Source organism: Acipenser ruthenus, chromosome 48, assembly GCF_902713425.1.
Source record: "Acipenser ruthenus chromosome 48, fAciRut3.2 maternal haplotype, whole genome shotgun sequence".
NCBI lineage: Eukaryota > Metazoa > Chordata > Actinopteri > Acipenseriformes > Acipenseridae > Acipenser > Acipenser ruthenus.
Window position 1 is genome coordinate 8,098,656 of NC_081236.1, and position 20,398 is coordinate 8,119,053.

The 20,398-nt window shown below is 39.7% G+C and overlaps 2 protein-coding genes and 1 long non-coding RNA gene across 4 annotated transcripts in view; 2 read left to right on the forward strand and 1 right to left on the reverse strand.

Moving 5' to 3' along the window:
- Positions 1-20,398, forward strand: part of LOC117970347 (butyrophilin subfamily 1 member A1-like) — a 328,161-nt gene that overhangs the window by 281,287 nt on the left and 26,476 nt on the right. The window lies entirely within an intron of this gene.
- The window catches only part of LOC131696665 (zinc finger protein ZFP2-like), a 273,747-nt gene that overhangs the window by 146,530 nt on the left and 106,819 nt on the right, over positions 1-20,398 (reverse strand). The gene's annotated exons all lie outside the window — the stretch shown is intronic.
- Positions 11,385-14,432, forward strand: LOC117972566 (uncharacterized). Its single transcript, XR_009319882.1, has 4 exons — positions 11,385-11,963; positions 12,559-12,726; positions 13,256-13,333; positions 13,700-14,432. It is a non-coding gene; the product is annotated as an uncharacterized LOC117972566 (long non-coding RNA).

Sequence of the window (20,398 nt, forward strand, 5' to 3'; positions counted from 1 at the left end):
GAAAGAGAGGAACGAGAGAGAAAGAGGGGAAAGAGAGAGAAAGAGAGGAACGAGAGAGAAAGAGGTGAATGAGAGAGAAAGAGGGGAACGAGAGAGAAAGAGGGGAACGAGAGAGAAAGAGAGGAACGAGAGAGAAAGAGGGGAGTGATAGAGAAAGAGAGGAACGAGAGAGAAAGAGAGGAACGAGAGAGAAAGAGGGGAGTGATAGAGAAAAAGAGGAACGAGAGTGAAAGAGAGGAACGAGAGAGAGAGGGGAATGAGAGTGAAAGAGAGGAACGAGAGAGAAAGAGGGGAATGAGAGAGAAAGAGGGGAATGAGAGAGAAAGAGGGGAAAGAGAGAGAAAGAGAGGAACGAGAGAGAAAGAGGGGAACGAGAGAGAAAGAGGGGAACGAGAGAGAAAGAGAGGAACGATAGTAAAAGAGAGGAACGAGAGTGAAAGAGGGGAACGAGAGTGAAAGAGGAGAACGAGAGAGAAAGAGGGGAACGAGAGAGAAAGAGGGGAACGAGAGAGAAAGAGGGGAACGAGAGAGAAAGAGGGGAACGAGAGAGAAAGAGGGGAACGAGAGAGAAAGAGAGGAACGAGAGAGCAAGAGGGGAACGAGAGAGAAAGAGAGGAACGAGAGAGAAAGAGAGGAACGAGAGAGAAAGAGGGGAGTGATAGAGAAAGAGAGGAACGAGAGAGAAAGAGAGGAACGAGAGAGAAAGAGAGGAATGAGAGTGAGAGGGGAATGAGAGAGAAAGAGGGTAACAAGAGAGAAAGAGAGGAACGAGAGAGAAAGAGGAACGAGAGTGAAAGAGGGGAACGAGAGAGAAAGAGGGGAACGAGAGAAAGAGGCGAATGAGAGTGAAAGAGGGGAGTGATAGAGAAAGAGAGAAAGAGAGGAACGAGAGTGAAAGAGGGGAACGAGAGAGAAAGAGGGGAATGAGAGAGAAAGAGGGGAGTGATAGAGAAAGAGAGAAACGAGAGTGAAAGAGGGGAACGAGAGAGAAAGAGGGGAGTGATAGAGAAAGAGAGGAACGAGAGTGAAAGAGAGGAACGAGAGAGAGAGGGGAATGAGAGAGAAAGAGGGGAATGAGAGAGAAAGAGGGGAACGAGAGAGAAAGAGAGGAACGAGAGAGAAAGGGGGGAATGGGAGAGAAAGAGAGGAACGAGAGAGAAAGAGGGGAACGAGAGAGAAAGAGGGGAGTGAAAGAGAAAGAGAGGAACGAGAGTGAAAGAGGGGAACGAGAGAGAAAGAGAGGAGTGAAAGAGAGGAACGAGAGAGAAAGAGGGGAAAGAGAGAGAAAGAGAGGAACGAGAGAGAAAGAGGTGAATGAGAGAGAAAGAGGGGAACGAGAGAGAAAGAGGGGAACGAGAGAGAAAGAGAGGAACGAGAGAGAAAGAGGGGAGTGATAGAGAAAGAGAGGAACGAGAGAGAAAGAGAGGAACGAGAGAGAAAGAGGGGAGTGATAGAGAAAAAGAGGAACGAGAGTGAAAGAGAGGAACGAGAGAGAGAGGGGAATGAGAGTGAAAGAGAGGAACGAGAGAGAAAGAGGGGAATGAGAGAGAAAGAGGGGAATGAGAGAGAAAGAGGGGAAAGAGAGAGAAAGAGAGGAACGAGAGAGAAAGAGGGGAACGAGAGAGAAAGAGGGGAACGAGAGAGAAAGAGAGGAACGATAGTAAAAGAGAGGAACGAGAGTGAAAGAGGGGAACGAGAGTGAAAGAGGAGAACGAGAGAGAAAGAGGGGAACGAGAGAGAAAGAGGGGAGTGATAGAGAAAGAGAGGAACGAGAGTGAAAGAGAGGAACTAGAGAGAAAGAGGGGAATGAGAGTGAAAGAGAGGAACGAGAGAGAAAGAGGGGAATGAGAGAGAAAGAGAGGAATGATAGAGAAAGAGGGGAATGATAGAGAAAGAGAGGAACGAGAGAGAAAGAGGGGAACGAGAGAGAAAGAGGGGAACGAGAGTGAAAGAGGGGAACGAGAGTGAAAGAGGGGAGTGATCGAGATAGAGGGGAATGAGAGTGAAAGAGGGGAACGAGAGAGAAAGAGGGGAGTGATAGAGAAAGAGGGGAACGAGAGTGAAAGAGGGGAACGAGAGAGAAAGAGAGGAACGAGAGAGAAAGAGAGGAACGAGAGTGAAAGAGGGGAACGAGAGAGAAAGAGAGGAACGAGAGAGAAAGAAAGGAACGAGAGAGAAAGAGGGGAGTGATCGAGAGAGAAAGAGAGGAACGAGAGAGAAAGAGGGGAACGAGAGAGAAAGAGGGGAACGAGAGAGAAAGAGGGGAGTGATCGAGAGAGAAAGAGAGGAACGAGAGAGAAAGAGGGGAACGAGAGAGAAAGAGGGGAACGAGAGAGAAAGAGGGGAGTGATCGAGATAGAGGGGAACGAGAGTGAAAGAGGGGAACGAGAGAGAAAGAGGGGAGTGATAGAGAAAGAGAGGAACGAGAGTGAAAGAGGAACGAGAGAGAGAGGGGAATGAGAGTGAAAGAGAGGAATGAGAGAGAAAGAGGGGAATGAGAGAGAAAGAGGGGAGTGATAGAGAAAGAGAGGAACGAGTGAAAGAGAGGAACGAGAGAGAAAGAGGGGAATGAGAGAGAAAGAGGGGAAAGAGAGAGAAAGAGAGGAACGAGAGAGAAAGAGGGGAACGAGAGAGAAAGAGAGGAACGAGAGAGAAAGAGGGGAACGAGAGAAAGAGAGGAACGATAGTAAAAGAGAGGAACGAGAGAGAGAGGGGAATGAGAGTGAAAGAGGGGAATGAGAGAGAAAGAGGGGAACGAGAGAGAAAGAGGGGAGTGATAGAGAAAGAGAGGAACGAGAGTGAAAGAGAGGAACTAGAGAGAAAGAGGGGAATGAGAGTGAAAGAGAGGAACGAGAGAGAAAGAGGGGAATGAGAGAGAAAGAGGGGAATGAGAAAGAGAGGAACGAGAGAGAAAGAGGGGAACGAGAGTGAAAGAGGGGAACGAGAGAGAAAGAGGGGATTGATCGAGATAGAGGGGAATGAGAGTGAAAGAGGGGAACGAGTGAGAGGGGAACGAGAGAGAAAGAGGGGAGTGATCGAGATAGAGGGGAACGAGAGAGAAAGAGGGGAACGAGAGAGAAAGAGGGGAACGAGAGTGAAAGAGGGGAACGAGAGAGAAAGAGAGGAACGAGAGAGAAAGAGAGGAACGAGAGAGAAAGAGAGGAACGAGAGAGAAAGAGAGGAACGAGAGAGAAAGAGAGGAACGAGAGTGAAAGAGGGGAACGAGAGAGAAAGAAAGGAACGAGAGAGAAAGAGGGGAGTGATCGAGAAAGAGGGGAACGAGAGAGAAAGAGAGGAACGAGAGAGAAAGAGGGGAATGAGAGAGAAAGAGGGGAGTGATCGAGATAGAGGGGAATGAGAGTGAAAGAGGGGAACGAGAGAGAAAGAGGGGAGTGATAGAGAAAGAGGGGAACGAGAGAGAAAGAGGGGAGTGATAGAGAAAGAGAGGAACGAGAGTAAAAGAGAGGAACGAGAGAGAGAGGGGAATGAGAGTAAAAGAGGGGAACGAGAGAGAAAGAGGGGAGTGATAGAGAAAGAGAGGAACCAGAGTGAAGAGAGGAACTAGAGAGAAAGAGGTGAACGAGAGTGAAAGAGAGGAACGAGAGAGAAAGAGGGGAACGAGAGAGAAAGAGGGGAACGAGAGAGAATGAGGGGAACGAGAGAGAAAGAGGGGAATGAGAGAGAAAGAGAGGAACGAGGGAGAAAGAGGGGAATGAGAGAGAAAGAGGGGAAAGAGAGAGAAAGAGGGGAATGAGAGAGAAAGAGGGGAATGAGAGAGAAAGAGAGGAACGAGAGAGAAAGAGGGGAACGAGGGAGAAAGAGAGGAACGAGAGAGAAAGAGAGGAACGAGAGAGAAAGAGGGGAGTGATAGAGAAAGAGAGGAACGAGAGTGAAAGAGAGGAACGAGAGAGAGAGGGGAGTGATAGAGAAAGAGAGGAACGATAGTAAAAGAGAGGAACGAGAGAGAGAGGGGAATGAGAGTGAGGGGAATGAGAGTGAGAGGGGAACGAGAGAGAAAGAGAGGAAAGAGAGAGAAAGAGGGGAACGAATGAAAAAGAGAGGAATGAGAGAGAGAGGAACGAGAGAGAAAGAGAGGAACGAGAGAGAAAGAGGGCAACGAGATAGAAAGAGGGTAGTGATAGAGAAAGAGAGGAACGAGAGAGAAAGAGGGGAACGAGAAGGAAAGAGGAACGAGAGAGAAAGAGGGGAACGAGAGAGAAAGAGAGGAACGAGAGAGAAAGAGGGGAACGAGAGAGAAAGAGGGGAACGAGAGAGAAAGAGGGGAACGAGAGAGAAAGAGAGGAATGAGAGAGAAAGAGGGGAATGAGAGAGAAAGAGGGGAGTGAAAGAGAAAGAGAGGAACGAGAGTGAAAGAGGGGAACGAGAGAGAAAGAGGGGAGTGATAGAGAAAGAGAGGAACGAGAGTGAAAGAGAGGAACAAGAGAGAGAGGGGAATGAGAGTGAAAGAGAGGAACGAGAGAGAAAGAGGGGAATGAGAGAGAAAGAGGGGAAAGAGAGAGAAAGAGAGGAACGAGAGAGAAAGAGGGGAACGAGAGAGAAAGAGAGGAACGAGAGAGAAAGAGGGGAACGAGAGTGAAAGAGAGGAACGAGAGTGAAAGAGAGGAACGAGAGTGAAAGAGAGGAACGAGAGTGAAAGAGAGGAACGAGAGAGAGAGGGGAGTGAGAGAAAGAGAGGAACGATAGTAAAAGAGAGGAACGAGAGAGAGAGGGGAATGAGAGTGAAAGAGGGGAATGAGAGAGAAAGAGGGGAACGAGAGAGAAAGAGAGGAAAGAGAGAGAAAGAGGGGAACGAATGAGAAAGAGAGGAATGAGAGAGAGAGGAACGAGAGAGAAAGAGAGGAACGAGAGAGAAAGAGGGCAACGAGATAGAAAGAGGGTAGTGATAGAGAAAGAGAGGAACGAGAGAGAAAGAGGGGAACGAGAGAGAAAGAGGGGAGTGATAGAGAAAGAGAGGAACGAGAGTGAAAGAGAGGAACAAGAGAGAGAGGGGAATGAGAGTGAAAGAGAGGAACGAGGGAGAAAGAGGGGAATGAGAGAGAAAGAGGGGAAGAGAGAAAGAGAGGAACGAGAGAGAAAGAGGGGAATGAGAGAGAAAGAGAGGAACGAGAGAGAAAGAGGGGAACGAGGGAGAAAGAGAGGAACGAGAGAGAAAGAGAGGAACGAGAGAGAAAGAGGGGAGTGATAGAGAAAGAGGGGAACGAGAGTGAAAGAGAGGAACGAGAGAGAGGGGAGTGATAGAGAAAGAGAGGAACGATAGTAAGAGAGGAACGAGAGAGAGAGGGGAATGAGAGTGAAAGAGGGGAATGAGAGAGAAAGAGGGGAACGAGAGAGAAAGAGAGGAAAGAGAGAGAAAGAGGGGAACGAATGAGAAAGAGAGGAATGAGAGAGAAAGAGAGGAACGAGAGAGAAAGAGAGGAACGAGAGAGAAAGAGGGCAACGAGATAGAAAGAGGGTAGTGATAGAGAAAGAGAGGAACGAGAGAGAAAGAGGGGAACGAGAAGGAAAGAGGAACGAGAGAGAAAGAGGGGAACGAGAGAGAAAGAGGGGAACGAGAGAGAAAGAGGGGAACGAGAGAGAAAGAGAGGAACGAGAGAGAAAGAGGGGAACGAGAGAGAAAGAGGGGAACGAGAGAGAAAGAGAGGAACGAGAGAGAAAGAGGGGAGTGATAGAGAAAGAGAGGAACGAGAGTGAAAGAGAGGAACAAGAGAGAAAGAGGGGAATGAGAGAGAAAGAGGGGAACGAGAGAGAAAGAGAGGAAAGAGAGAGAAAGTGGGGAATGAGAGAGAGAGGAACGAGAGAGAAAAAGAGGAACGAGAGAGAAAGAGAGGAACGAGAGAGAAAGAGAGGAACGAGAGAGAAAGAGAGGAACGAGAGAGAAAGAGAAGAACGAGAGAGAGAGGAAAGAGAGAGAAAGAGGGGAATGAGAGAGAAAGAGAGGAAAGAGAGAGAAAGAGGGGAATGAGAGAGAAAGAGAGGAAAGAGACCCATACGGAAGAAAAATATATGTTTAATATATTATTTAAAATATATTGAATGACAAAATAATATATTCAAATGTTAAGTGGATAATATATGTAAAAAAATATTAAATACATTTTTCATATATAGAAATTGGCCGGATTTCATATATGTAACAATACAATAACAATATATGAAAAATATGTAGTTTAATTATAGTTTTCATACTTTTATAATATATTAATCACATATGAAACATACATTTAAAATGTATGTATTATATAGTATGAATACATGGTATCATGTCAAAAATATATGTTTAATACATGTTATTATATATATACACACATTAATAACATATATAGAAATATATATTTCAATAAATGTATGATATCATAATTAAAGTGTTGTGTTGGTAATGTATTTACTCATATATGGAAAAATGTGAATTTACATATGTAAACATGTGATGCAAGAAAAGAGTAATACAAATTGATCACTTCACATGCAATAACAGTTTGCAAAGTTTTGTGGACTGCTACAGTAGTACGATAAATAAAATGCACCCATTTTATAAATTTATAAAACTTTATTGAACAGTTATCAGTTTGAGCCCTCATCTGAGCGACTGCAAAATCTTGTTTACAATCTTGTTATAAACAGAGTTGGAGTTTCACTGAATTACTTAAAAAAAACAACATTACTTTCATCCCCTAATATTTCTCGGATATACACATGTACATTATCACTATAGATACAATAACACTACTGTAAATTAACACTATTTCTTACGGCAAGCCGAATCATCATTTAGAGATACCTTCAAATATTTGAAGGTATCTCTAACTGGCAGTTTGGCCCTGTAGCTCGCCAAACAGACATATTGAAATATTTGAAGATATCTTAAAATAATTGAAAACCGTAGGAAACCATGGTAAAAGTAAGGTAAATCAATGGTAAAAGTGCAAAAACATTACAATAAAGTCAACAGGCAAAACTTCAATAAGGGATGTTTCATTTGTTTTTGAAATTAAACATCTAAATAAAACACAGGGGAAACCTAAAACAGAACTAGAACTACCACGCAGTTTATGACTTCTAAGCCCAGTACCAGTATTAGTTAGTATCATTAAAGACTTGTGTATTTTAGTGTGCGTTTTTCTTTATTCCATACCTAAGTTCAGCTATTTTCCCATTAATTACAGAATTACAGAATGTGATTTGGTGGCAAGTAGAAATGTCATCAGAGCTGAAAAGGAAAAGAAAGTTTTAAAAAAATACATACTTGAGATATAACATTCAAAAGCACTATATGAATCACCATTTTTTGCAAGTTAAAAAAAAAAAAACAATTGTACACTCTTACTCTGACCAACTCAGTTTGTTTCGATGTTTGAATGCTAAGAAACCCATTTTTATTGAGAACTAAATGCAATTCTTTAGTGTTAACCTATCCATATTCAATTGTCAACCATTAAAGTAGTGAGTGCAGGACAAAGCCTGTTCATAGCACCATACATTTATTTCTTAATTCTTTAGTTAAAACCTCTTACGCCCTCTAGTCCCGCGGGCGGAACACGGAACCGCACGTAAATATTATATTTGATAACTCATTTTTAATATTATTACAAAAGCAAAAGATTAAAAAAAGCTGATGAATATCAAAATCGTTGTTTTCCTACCGTCAAACCGCGAAGGAATTTTTCGAATCCGTCGTTTCACCGCTGAGATATCCCATTCGCAATGTGTCTAGTACCCCCATGCATTCAAAACAAAAGCAATCGACTAGCTTGCGTTTTGCTGCTCTGGTCTTACAGCTGTCTGATGATGGTGAAACCTCCCTGATCACGAGTAAGATTTTTATCACACCTGAGGTTTTAGTCTTGATGCCCAAGGGGTTACCTTGAATTCAAGCCCTGAACCATGCCTGTGCTGTCTATACTTTGGAAGATATTGTGATTTATTTAAGGGCACAGCCCCCCAGGCGGAAATTGTCTGTGAGGGGCTGGGGTTTTGACAGGTTAATGCTGAATAACAGCGCAATGTGAAGTAGTGGTTAGGGATCTGGACTCTTGACCAGACGGTCATGGATTCAATCTCAGGTGGAGGACCCTTCTGTTGTACCTTTGAGCAAGGTGCTATACCTAGATTGCTACAGCAATTATAGTATATATATATATATATATATATATATGGGTAATTGCATGTAAAAATAATGTGATATAATTGTAACAATTGTAAGTTGCCCTGGATAAGGATGTCTGCTAAGAAATACATAAATAATAACAAACATATTGAATTCAAAACTATTCTTAAGTGAAAAGAGGCTCTATGGAAGAAAAATTATGGACATCTACAAAAAGAAGGTTTAAAAGCATTTAATTAATAACTCTTAAAAACACTCACCGTATATGGCATTCACTTTGTTGGGATCCAAGGCCTCTCTTCTTTCCCCATGTTTCTGTCGTTTGCCACTTCCACCACGTAAATTACTTTTTACTAAAGTTTCAACGTCAAACACAGACAGCATAGCATTTCTCACAAATGAAGTGTAGGAAGTAGCCTTATTTGTTATTGTCCAAGCCAGCTGGTCTATGTACACTCCACTTCCTGGATGAATTTCCACCTGTTTAAAGAAGAAATTTTATTTTAATAACAAATAAACCAAGAAAAAAACATAAATATGTGGCATTTTCTCAAAACCAGGATTCGGGTAATTCTCTAGCTTGTTCTTGATTCTAGGAAATTGTGTGCTTGCAAATTTTATGACTTTATAAGCCTTGATTTAAAATTAATGCTATCTATGGCTCCTTTAAAAGTCTGTGCTTGTCAATAAGGTAAAATACACCACTGAGAATTGACCTTGAAGAGTCTGGTTTTGGGTGAGCATGTATGACCTCTACAGCATCAAGAACCCAGTTACAATAAAGCCGCTTTCACACTGTCACTGACACGGTGTCAAGCGGGTCGGCCGAGAGGTTTCAGACTGCAGTTTATCGACCCGGGTCAGGAGCAGCAACAACGCAATGTGCAGACTTAAAAAAAAAAAAAAACAGCATTTCGACCCGGACCTCCTGAAGTGGGGCGCCTCCTACCCAGGTCAACCCGCTTACGACCCGGGTAAGTGCTTTCACACTAGCAAAAAAATTACCCGGGTCACCAATAAGCGTGTCATGACCCGAGTCGGAGTGCCAGTGTCAAAAGGGCTTAAGCCTAGGATGCAGTCCTCACAAACGCAATAATGACCTACTTGTCTGTTGTGGATGACATGTACAAGCCAAAACAAAAAGTCATTAATTGTTAAAGAACTGAAGAAGTGTCATGGTAAAGTATAATAAAACTACTTAAATTACTGCTCTACAAATTCACATTAGGTTTTCAATTAAATTGGGTTAAATCTGCAAGCTATAAAAAGGATAATGATTCACTGACATATATAAAAGACTGGTTACCACTGCCTGTAATACAACACACTGTTACCTTGTCAAGTTGTCTTCCATTTCCTTGTGACTGAGGAATTGAGGATATGGACACAGTGGATCCTGCAGACGACGCAGCATACCGTGGACTTCCACAAAGACAATGTGCCTCACTGTCAATAGAGCGGTCAGTAGGACCAGTCGTCCCTCTTTCCTAGCTCCTCAATTTTGTCCAATATCACAGGGATAGCTGCAATTATACAATATTCGGCTTTATGAAAACCGTTGCAATTCTCTGTTCTACTTCGTCTTTTCTTTTTCAAAATTTGGAAATCGGCAAGCTTTTTTTATCCCCCCCCCAATTAGAAATCACCAATTGTATGGAATAATCAAGTAAAGGCAGGTTCACAACGCAGTTGATGTTGATACCAATACCATTGTCTTAACCCATAAGGGCAGGGCCCTAATCAATCATTCAATTAATTAATTAATTAATTTGCTAGTTTTACGTATGGTTCCAGAATAAACAGGAGTTTGTTTTTTTCCACAAATATGTGCATTTCTTAACTTATTTATTAGTCTTTATTAATATAATGCTCCTGATGCTATACTATATTTATTCTGCTTGAAACAATAATGCTTACCTCCAACTACCATTTCCTTGAGCTTCTTATTCTCCTGTTCTAGTTCTTGAATTTTACTTTTAAGTTGTTGTACCTCTCCATCCTCTTTATTAGTTTGCGGTTTCTTAGTCAGCTGATTCAGAATTTCAGTAGATCTTTGTTGCTTTGCAGATGCTTTAGTCTTTGAGTTCTAAATAAAAAACAAACCAAAAACATTTTTTTTTACTGCTGTCTAAAATAACTGCGGAACTCAATAATACTGTACCATCAACAGCGTCCACTTGTAGCCTTCTGTGACAGATACTGCTTCCTACCTAGGGCCTAATCGCAAATTACAAACCCAGTATTAATGGCAGATTAGAAGACTGTAACCTTGTGACAAACAAAAAAAGATACCATCAGCACCAGATTTGTAACTTAAGATTAGTGGGTCAAAGTTTTGATTTGGTCCTTGCATCACACCTTAAAATAAGTGTAGTATGTTGTTCAGTCTTAAAATGACTCCCCATAAACAGAAATGTTAAATAGCAATGTTTACCTGGCACACTTGAGTGTCTTTGGTGTCACTGCTGGATTCATCAGCAGAAATTTCTTTCTTTTCAAAGCTGGAGTCTCTTCTGCTCTTGTCATTGCATCACGCATTTGAACAAGTTCCAACTGTCTTTCTTAAAAATGAAACACAAAGGATCATAATTAATCAATACTCAACAAGTTGTTTTCTTATATTTCAAAAGTATTACATGTTAAAGTGACTAGGAAGATACTGGTTGTTTAAAATTTAACATGACTTAATGAGAAAATAATAACTTTACTACATTTATAATTACGTAGTGTGCTTATTTTTTCTAATTACTTCCAAATGAGTAATTTATACAGAGAATCTAACAGCAGTCACCTAAAATTCGGGATGCAGTACTACTACTAGGCCATAGCTATTGTTGCTGGCATTTCTTGACTTCATGTGATACAGTAATTAACTTTTTTTTTCAACCTACGATTAAAATATGTATTTCCATTTTTTACTACTTACAAAGATCGTAATTGCTAATGCATCTCTATATCTCAAAGTTGTGTTAAATATGGTATACTAACCTCCCACTTTCTCCACTTCACAATCGAAAGCTTGCCATCCTCCACGTGGTCGTTTACTCCCTCTTCTCCACTCTGCGACATAATGGCGCTCATCTTCGTTGCCTTCTTCTTCAAAATCCTCTATATTAAATCCTTTAATCCACTCAGTAGGAATTACACTCAATTTACCGTCATCGTCGCCATTTACCCACTTTACTAGTGCGAACATGCTTGCTCCGTCTCTCTGTACTTGCACCTTCCCAACTGAAAGTCAGCACGAAACGTGTGATGATTTCACTTCCTGTCGGCCAAAAAATACGACGTCCAGATAAATACAAATAAATCGAATAAAAAAGAAATATGAAAACCCCGATTCCTTTTATGTTTCTAATTAATAATTTGGCTAGATACATATATATTATTTTGTTTCCTTTAGTGTTTTGAAAGCGAATTTGTCAGACAACGGAACTGAAAGTAGGAGGAGCTGTGTGCGACGTCAAACACAGCAGCCATAACGCACATGAGCTGCTGTAGTGTTAACATAATGTCTTTCCCATTGTTGGCTGCTAGTGATTTAAGTAATCCATGCAATGTACTTTTACACAGTTTTTTAGGCTGGCACGTGGGCTGTAAATTATGAGTGATTATAATAAAAACGACATCACCACAGCACAGCGTGGCTACAAACGCTACCTGGCTGACCAAATGGCTGTTCCAGGAAGAACACTTAGACGATGGAAAAGGATAAGGCAAGTAGCTTCACTAGTGTTTAATTTATTAAAGCTGTTCAGTCATAATACGATAGTATATATTCTAAACCTTTATTTTTATTTTATAGGAACAAGGAACAATCAAGTCAAGCAGAAACAACGTTGAGTAAAGTATTTCAACCTAGGCTGTACATAATATTATTATTATTATTATTATTATTATTATTATTATTATTATTATTATTATTATTATTTATTTCTTAGCAGACGCCCTTATCCAGGGCGACTTACAATTGTTACAAGATATCACATTATACATTATACAGATTACATTATTTTTACATACAATTACCCATTTATACAGTTGGGTTTTTTTTTTTTTTTTTTACTGGAGCAATCTAGGTAAAGTACCTTGAGTCAAGGATACAACACAACAGCAGTGTCCCCTACTGGGGATTGAACCCACAACCCTCCGGTCAAGAGTCCAGAGCCCTAACCACTACTCCAGGCACAGTTAAAACCTGTTAAAATGATAGTAAAAGAAGTGAAATAACGAGATCTACTATTTGTTTTGTAGAATAAATAGAAAGCGCTACAAATGATTTAGGATTAATTCTGAAGGAAGTAGTTAATTTTCAAACGGCCGTGTTTGGTAGTTGATTGTACATTACTGTGTGGCTTATTCTGTGTATAATATTTTTTGTACTTTGTTAAATGCAATTGATTTACTGTTTATGTGTGGGTGTGCGTCTGTAGGGTTCTTTAACACATGACGAGATTCGTACTGTAAGCAACACTGAAGATGATGACAGTCTAGAAACTGATGAAGACGTTGATGTACCAGAATCCAGTAATCGAACGGGAACGGGAACCTGAAATAACCCCAAGTGAACAGGAGAATGCAGATCTTGAGTCAATTACATGGTAAAGTACTAGTAATTTTTGTTATTATGTGCTAATGTAGTATAATGTGTAATGCTATATAAAGTAATATATCTAATAGAAACTTTTTTTTTTAATTTAAATTTGACCTTTTTGCTGTTTCTGTTAAAATAAATGTGACCATTTAAAGCTATAAACGTCTGTATACAGGCACAAATGCAGGAATATGTTAATCTAATAGTTGCTCATGAATTGTAATAATTTATCTGTTCAATAATATCATGTTTATTTTAGAGCTTTTACAAAACACTAAATAGAAACAATATAATTGCAGTACATGTATATTTGTAATACTATAAATGTAGATTTAATTATAGCCTTACCAAACGTTTAATTGTTAAAATACATAAATATGTTCATGAAAAAATAGGAATCAATCATGATAGCTTTGAAAATGAGTGTGATGGTGCTATGATATGAGACGAGTATGATGGCATAGTGTAATTTTCCCATTGCTTGGGGAGAGCCACAAACTGTATAGGATGTAAATGTGCATATTTTTCAATTACAGGAACAGGACATTGAGAATCCTGGCAGTGAACCTTTTCATTCTCTTGATGAATCTACACAAGAAAAGTACCTGCAAGAGGTTTGTGTATATTATTGTGTCTTACCCTATAGTACCCACTACATAGTGTGTTTTAAATCAGCATTCTTTTTAGTGGCAATGAAGGACACTTTCCTCTTTCTTCAAAAGAAAAGGATCATAGAAAGTTGGCTAAGGGTAAATTTGTTTTGGGTGTAATGTAGATTTAAAGATGTGGACTTGTATAAAAACACTGTACTGTAATCTCATTATAATAATGTAGCCTTACAGAACTGCACACAAATCCAAGATTGTAATGTGACTTTTTGTATTTCAGTACTGTGGATATAATTATGGGATGAATATGTGCATGATATAAAATACATTTCCTAAAATATATAATAAATAATAACACTTTCCCTGTTTCAGGATGACAAAGTGTATTCGTCTCAACAACAGAATGGCCTGCTGCTCATGGCTTTGAAAATGAAGCACAAGCTTACCAAGGAAGCAGTCTCTGACATGCTGGACATTATTAATCTATTGGCTGGTAAAGACACTGTACCACAATCTTGGTACCACTTAGAAAAACCATTTGAAGGTTTAAAATATTTTGTAGAAATACATCATGTTTGCAATTTCTGTGAATCTTACTTAGGTAAAGAAACGCACTTACTGTGAGAAAGAATGGATAGAGCAAAGGAGTCTGAAAGAAGGAAACTTTTTCTTTCATTTGCCTTTACATGCACAGATCAAAGCATTTTTAGAGGACCCTGAATTGTCACAAAAGGTAGTAAGAAATAGACATGGCTTCCAGTCACAGACATTCTGTGACATAACATTGTTTATGCCAGCTGGTACACAGATAGTGACCAGGCATCCTGCATTCCTTTTGCTATGAAAATGTTCTTTCAGATCTTACACTGTATAGATAGGAACTCCCGTTCTCTCACCACGGCTAACTTGGTTCGAGGAACTACCGTTCCTTTCGATTTATGAAAAACGCCACAGGTACAATTGTAATAATGTTGTATATAAAAGGCAGTTGTTAAAATTCTTGTTAAATTTTAGCCTCTGCTTATACATGTTTCAAACTACCATGTGTTTTTTCTGTGCAATGTATTTGACCTACAAATGTACAATAAACAGTAAGAAAGTCAAATGTTTTTCATGTTGTTTTTTTAAAGCTATTATTTGCTTTTTTATTTTAATTTTTAAGTGATATGCAGTTAAAATTCTAGCTCTGGCCCACATGCAGTATAGTATGTAGTATTTAACTGGCTACTAAGGTTTTTTAATTATTACTTTGTAATGTATAATGAAAATCCCATATTGCTTGGAAGATGCCATCACTACATAAGTTATTTTGAAGATGTGATTTACATCAGACTTTAATCACAAAAGAACTTGACCAAACTCTTTGTTTCAGGGTGAGGTACAGTATTCCACTGAGAATTTTTAGAATTGATGTATTACACAGTACAACATGCATGTTGTTTCTCATACCCAGCATAACCAGTCAGCACAAAAGCATGCATACAAATCAATGTATTTGACCATATATTTTGTAAAAGGTATTTTGTCATATATGATGAATGCGTATGACAAATATATGGACATTAAAGCAATATATTTAAAATATATGAACCAGTACTTCAATATACATTTCCATGTATTATAAATATATGGTTCTTCCGTATGGGAGGATTGAGGAGTCTGCAGGATCACCCATTGATCTGAAAAGACAGAAAGAGTTCAGATCAGCAGGGCTGAGAGACGGGTCAGGATTGAGGAGTCTGCAGTTTTACACACACATGTTTGTAGTGCTCTTTTATCTCATCATGTTATAATTTATGATTCCCTGTTATGAGCTATATAAACTTCCTACAGGGTGGAAAACAAATATATTAGGAAACAATTTCCCAAGTGTAGATCTAAGGCTCTTTGAACCCCAAAGGACTGAACATAAGACATGAATATGAAATCCTATAACAGGGTCTGTCACTTTGTAGGACCTCATATGGAATATTTCAAACACACGGCCTGAAAATGTTCTTTCTGTAAAACACAATGTTAGATATTCCAACACATGGGATCTGGATAACTGTAGAAATAAAGACAATCCAGCTCTCAATTGCCAGGGCTGGGGTGTGTGTGTGTGTGTGGGTGTGTGTGTGAGTGTGTGTGTGTGTGTGTGTGTGTGTGTGTGTTTGTGCGTGCGTGCGTGCGTGCGTGTGTGTGTGTGTGTGTGTGTGTGTCTGTGTGTGTCTCAGTGTGTGTGTGTCTCTGTGTGTGTGTGTGTGTGTGTGTTTGTGCGTGCATACATGTGTGTGTGTGTGTGTGTGTGTGTGTGTGTGTTTGTGTGTGTGTGTGTGTGTGTGTGTGGGTGGGTGTGTGTTTGTGGGTGGGTGTGTGGGGGGGGAGGGGATTCTCAATTTGTATAGTCCTAGGTTTGCTATTCAGTCATTTGAAGCCTCTGTAAATATGCTTATTTGCTCAGCTGGTACTTGAAAACATCAATGTGAGCAAAAACAATTCATACTGACTGGAGATCCAGAGACCGCTTTACTCAAATCAGCAAGCCGATCAGAAGCTTACAATACCCTCTCAGCCAATCCGAATGCAGGATTATTCAACAGGGTCTGAATATTATCTATAATGTAAATGACTTACTGGACACAGTTAAGGTGACAGCATTACTGCGCTCCTGTCCTGATGCAGACTCACACCAGTACACTCCACTGTGGTCATACTGAGCTGTACTGATTGTGCAGCTGTCCCCATATCTCCTGCTGTATTGATCACTGCACCCTGCCTCTTCACGTCCATCTCTGTACTGTTTAAACCTCCAGTCAGCAGAGCCCCCCTCCACCTCACAGCTCAGGGTGACTGTCTCTCCTATGAATATCTGTGACCAGGCAGGCTGCAGGGTCAGGACAGCCTTGGGACAGCCCTCTGAAACAGAGAACAGGAAAGGATTAGGATACAGTAGGAATAGCAGCAGTGTGACCCATTGCAGGCTCTACTTGTGATACAGGAGGAATAGCAGCAGAGTGACCCATTGCAGGCTCTACTTGTGATACAGCAGGAATAGCAGCAGTGTGACCCATTGCAGGCTCTACTTGTGTGTTTTGAGTGAAAGGAATTCATGAGGAATCTCTCTCAATATGATAATGGAAGTCTCTGGTTAAAATTTCCAATCGGGCAGCAATTAGTCCAATTTACTGTAGCAGGATTATTCCTGTTAAACTTTTTTTTGTAAATATTTTTAATGATTCAGTAATCCTGTTTAAGATAAGTGGGAAGATTACTGTTCTTAAAAGGCATCCAAATATTCTGTCTCTAACAGTGTTCTATCACTCAGTATAGATTAATAGACACATTATATTGCTTACAGTGTATAAGGGGTCTGTATTGAAGGCATTGCTCTGTATTCAGCTGGGTTAATAAACTCACCAGACACAGTTACTGTCACTTCATCACTGAGCTGTGAGTAGAGTGGCTGATCTACTCTTTGTCCTCGACAGCAGTACTGGCCCTGGTCAGACACAGCAGCTGCAGTGATTGTGTAGCTGTCACCAGTTATACTGCGTCCAGCAGTCTGGAGCACTGGAGTGTCCTCACTGTCTTTGTACCAGAGATATTTCCAGCCAGCAGAACCCCCCTCAACCCCACACCTCAGAGTGACTGTCTCCCCGGTGAATATCTCTGGGAATGGAGGCTCCAGGGTGAGTGTAGTCTGGGGCAGCTCTGTAGAAACAGAGAAGATGATCTCTATTGCAGAGAGAGAGAGAGAGAGAGAGAGAGAGAGAGAGAGAGAGAGAGAGAGAGAGAGAGAGAGAGAGAGAGAGAGAGAGAGAGAGAGATTGAGATTATTATATTTCAATTCATTGTAGCTGAACTGCAGTATCAAAGCAGGGGCAATGGAGCCACCACCATGAGGAAGCACTGCATTCAGTACTCTGTGAGAGGGATTCATTTTTTAAATATCTAATATGACAGACCACAGTCAATCCGGATTTCAATGTGCAATTTTTGCCATTTCTGACTAGCAGACAACAAATGAATACTAACCAGCATTTTTAACCCATCTTCTTATTACTTTTAAAGACATTATCACAGGTCCCTCTTTTATTGTGATGGGATGTTTGGCTCCTCCCCTGTTTTTTACATTGATGTGAGTTCAACCACAACACATGAAGTACAGGAAGCAGCAGAAACATTATCTGTCATGTTTGAAATATCTGCATGTTCCAAACTGAAGTCTAAGAGACTAGAAACAATACAAGCTCTTCTACAAAAGAACATGAGAGAATCACTGCCTGTCTGGTCACTGGAAACCCTAACAATTGTTCTTACTCATTTAAACTGAGTTACATCCATTACTGTGTTGTTTCAAATTGATGTATTCATCAAGAAGCACTTATGTAGTTGAATTGGTCAGCAGTCAGCCAATGTAATATTCTTATCAAAGCATTCCAGCAATACCACACATAGCCTCTAGGTGGAGCACAGTATGGCACTGTAATGGCCAGTGTTTGATGGAGTCATTTATTTATTTATTTATTTATTTATTTATTTATTTATTTTAACCAAGTTAAATTGTTATACTGGACAGAATAAAAGGAAAGCTGATTTCAGCTGATTTTTATTTTTTTTATTTTTATAGATGATCAGGAAGCAGGATGAGAATCTTTACCAGTCTCTTCGCTTTGTGACTGCATTGCCACACCATGTTTTCAACACACACACCTAACATGAAAAGTGTCATTTCTCAAACCAGCTTCATGGTTTTCAACCATGAATTGTAAATCCTGTTTTTAAACTGTGTTCACATTGTAAACTGTTCTCTTACCTTCATACTGTCTGGAGCAGCTCACTACAGTCAGCACTGAAAAACACAAGAGAGACAGTCAGGGACTAGACCCTTATAAAAGCACCAGAGTCATGTTGCTGTTTCCAATGCTTTTACCATTGTTATACCATGCTCATCAGTTATAGGTGTCTGCCATACATATATGTAACATGTGGTAACATAGGGAGAAGTAAGAGCCAGCGCCATCTAGTGATCGGACACTTTTGATCAGGTTTCCTTCTCTTGTTTTGTTAGTAACACACTGCTGTGCACTACTTGGTGCTGGTGTATATAATAATATAAAGACAGTCTAATCTAGCCTATATTAAATATGTATATGACAGGCAGCTCCTGAACTCATCGTCAAAGCACCTTAACACAGACTTACCAAATAATACAAACACAAGATTTGAGTCATTTCAATAAGAACCCTGTGAATGATTGTAAATGTGACGGAAGAGTAAAAACAAAGCAAGACAATGTCACATGATAATAATCCTTCATTAACTTGGACACACGCATGGGGTTTAGTAAACTGACAGATCTGTAGCTGTAGTTCAGTATTTATACTGATTCCAGTGTTCAAAGTGAAGAGAAGAAAGCAGACTTGAGTTGTGAATTCAGTTCAATAATGGGTGTGATAAGTGTAATAGGGAGAAGGCTGGGCACACACTGCTGACCACACACACTGCAGGTGAGCATCTTAACCCCTATGCAAAAGAGCCAGGCTCCTCTGCATGTGTGCTTATAGAGCACCGGGACACCTGCAGAGGCTTTTACGATTGAGGGGGGCGAAGCTTCCTCGTGCTATTTTTAGTGTTCCCACCAAACAAATGTTTTACAGTAAATCGCTTACAAAAAATCAAGTCCAGAAACGTTGTAGAGAGGCCGGTGCATTTACAGTATTTCACAGGGAATAAAGCTGGAACACAAAAGAGAGTCCAGACACACCTGTATACTTACAGTTTATACCTATTCAACTACAAACACATATGCACTCGCTGCATTGTTCAGATACTGATAAGCATGGTTTACAGCACTGACAAATATAACTTATTAAACCATTGCAGACTTTCTTTTTCGTTTGAATTCATGCTGTACTGTCTGTACAGGAAAACATGTGATCACATGAGCATTCCCTAGGGCTTTACAAGCATAGTAACAAGAAGGACAAGACAATCCATCCAATGATTCAATGCGTAATAACTACAGGCACCATTACTGGAGCCCACTAAGAGGTGGAGGGTAATACAAAACATTGGACAGACAACTATGAAGAATTACAACTTAATTTTTTATGCCGTGTGTGTTTTTGTCCTTTCTATTCATTTGTATTTTTGTATTTTGTATGCGTTTTGTATAAATCTGCCTAGCTGGAGTCCATTTATACCAGTTGTTATGTATGTGTAATGATCTGTAATTGTATATATTTCTGTGATTCTTGTTTATAGCAGTTGTTATGTATGTGTAATGATCTGTAATTGTATATATTTCTGTGATTCTTGTTTATAACAGTTATGCGTGTGTAATGATCTGTAATTGTATATATTTGTGTGATTCTTGTTTATAGCAGTTGTTATGCGTGTGTAATGATTTGTAATTGTATATATCTGTGTGATTCTTGTTTATAGCAGTTGTTATGCGTGTGTAATGATCTGTAATTGTATATATTTGTGTGATTCTTGTTTATAACAGTTGTTATGCGTGTGTAATGATCTGTAATTGTATATATTTGTGTGATTATTGTTTATAGCAGTTGTTTTGCGTGTGTAATGATCTGTAATTGTATATATTTGTGTGATTCTTGTTTATAGCAGTTGTTATGCGTGTGTAATGATCTGTAATTGTATATATTTGTGTGATTCTTGTTTATAGCAGTTGTTATGCGTGTGTAATGATCTGTAATTGTATATATTTGTGTGATTCTTGTTTATAGCAGTTGTTATGCGTGTGTAATGATCTGTAATTGTATATATTTGTGTGATTCTTGTTTATAGCAGTTGTTATGCGTGTGTAATGATCTGTAATTGTATATATTTGTGTGATTCTTGTTTATAGCAGTTGTTATGTGTGTGTAATGATCTGTAATTGTATATATTTCTGTGATTCTTGTTTATAACAGTTATGCGTGTGTAATGATCTGTAATTGTATATATTTGTGTGATTCTTGTTTATAACAGTTGTTATGCGTGTGTAATGATCTGTAATTGTATATATTTGTGTGATTCTTGTTTATAACAGTTGTTATGCGTGTGTAATGATCTGTAATTGTA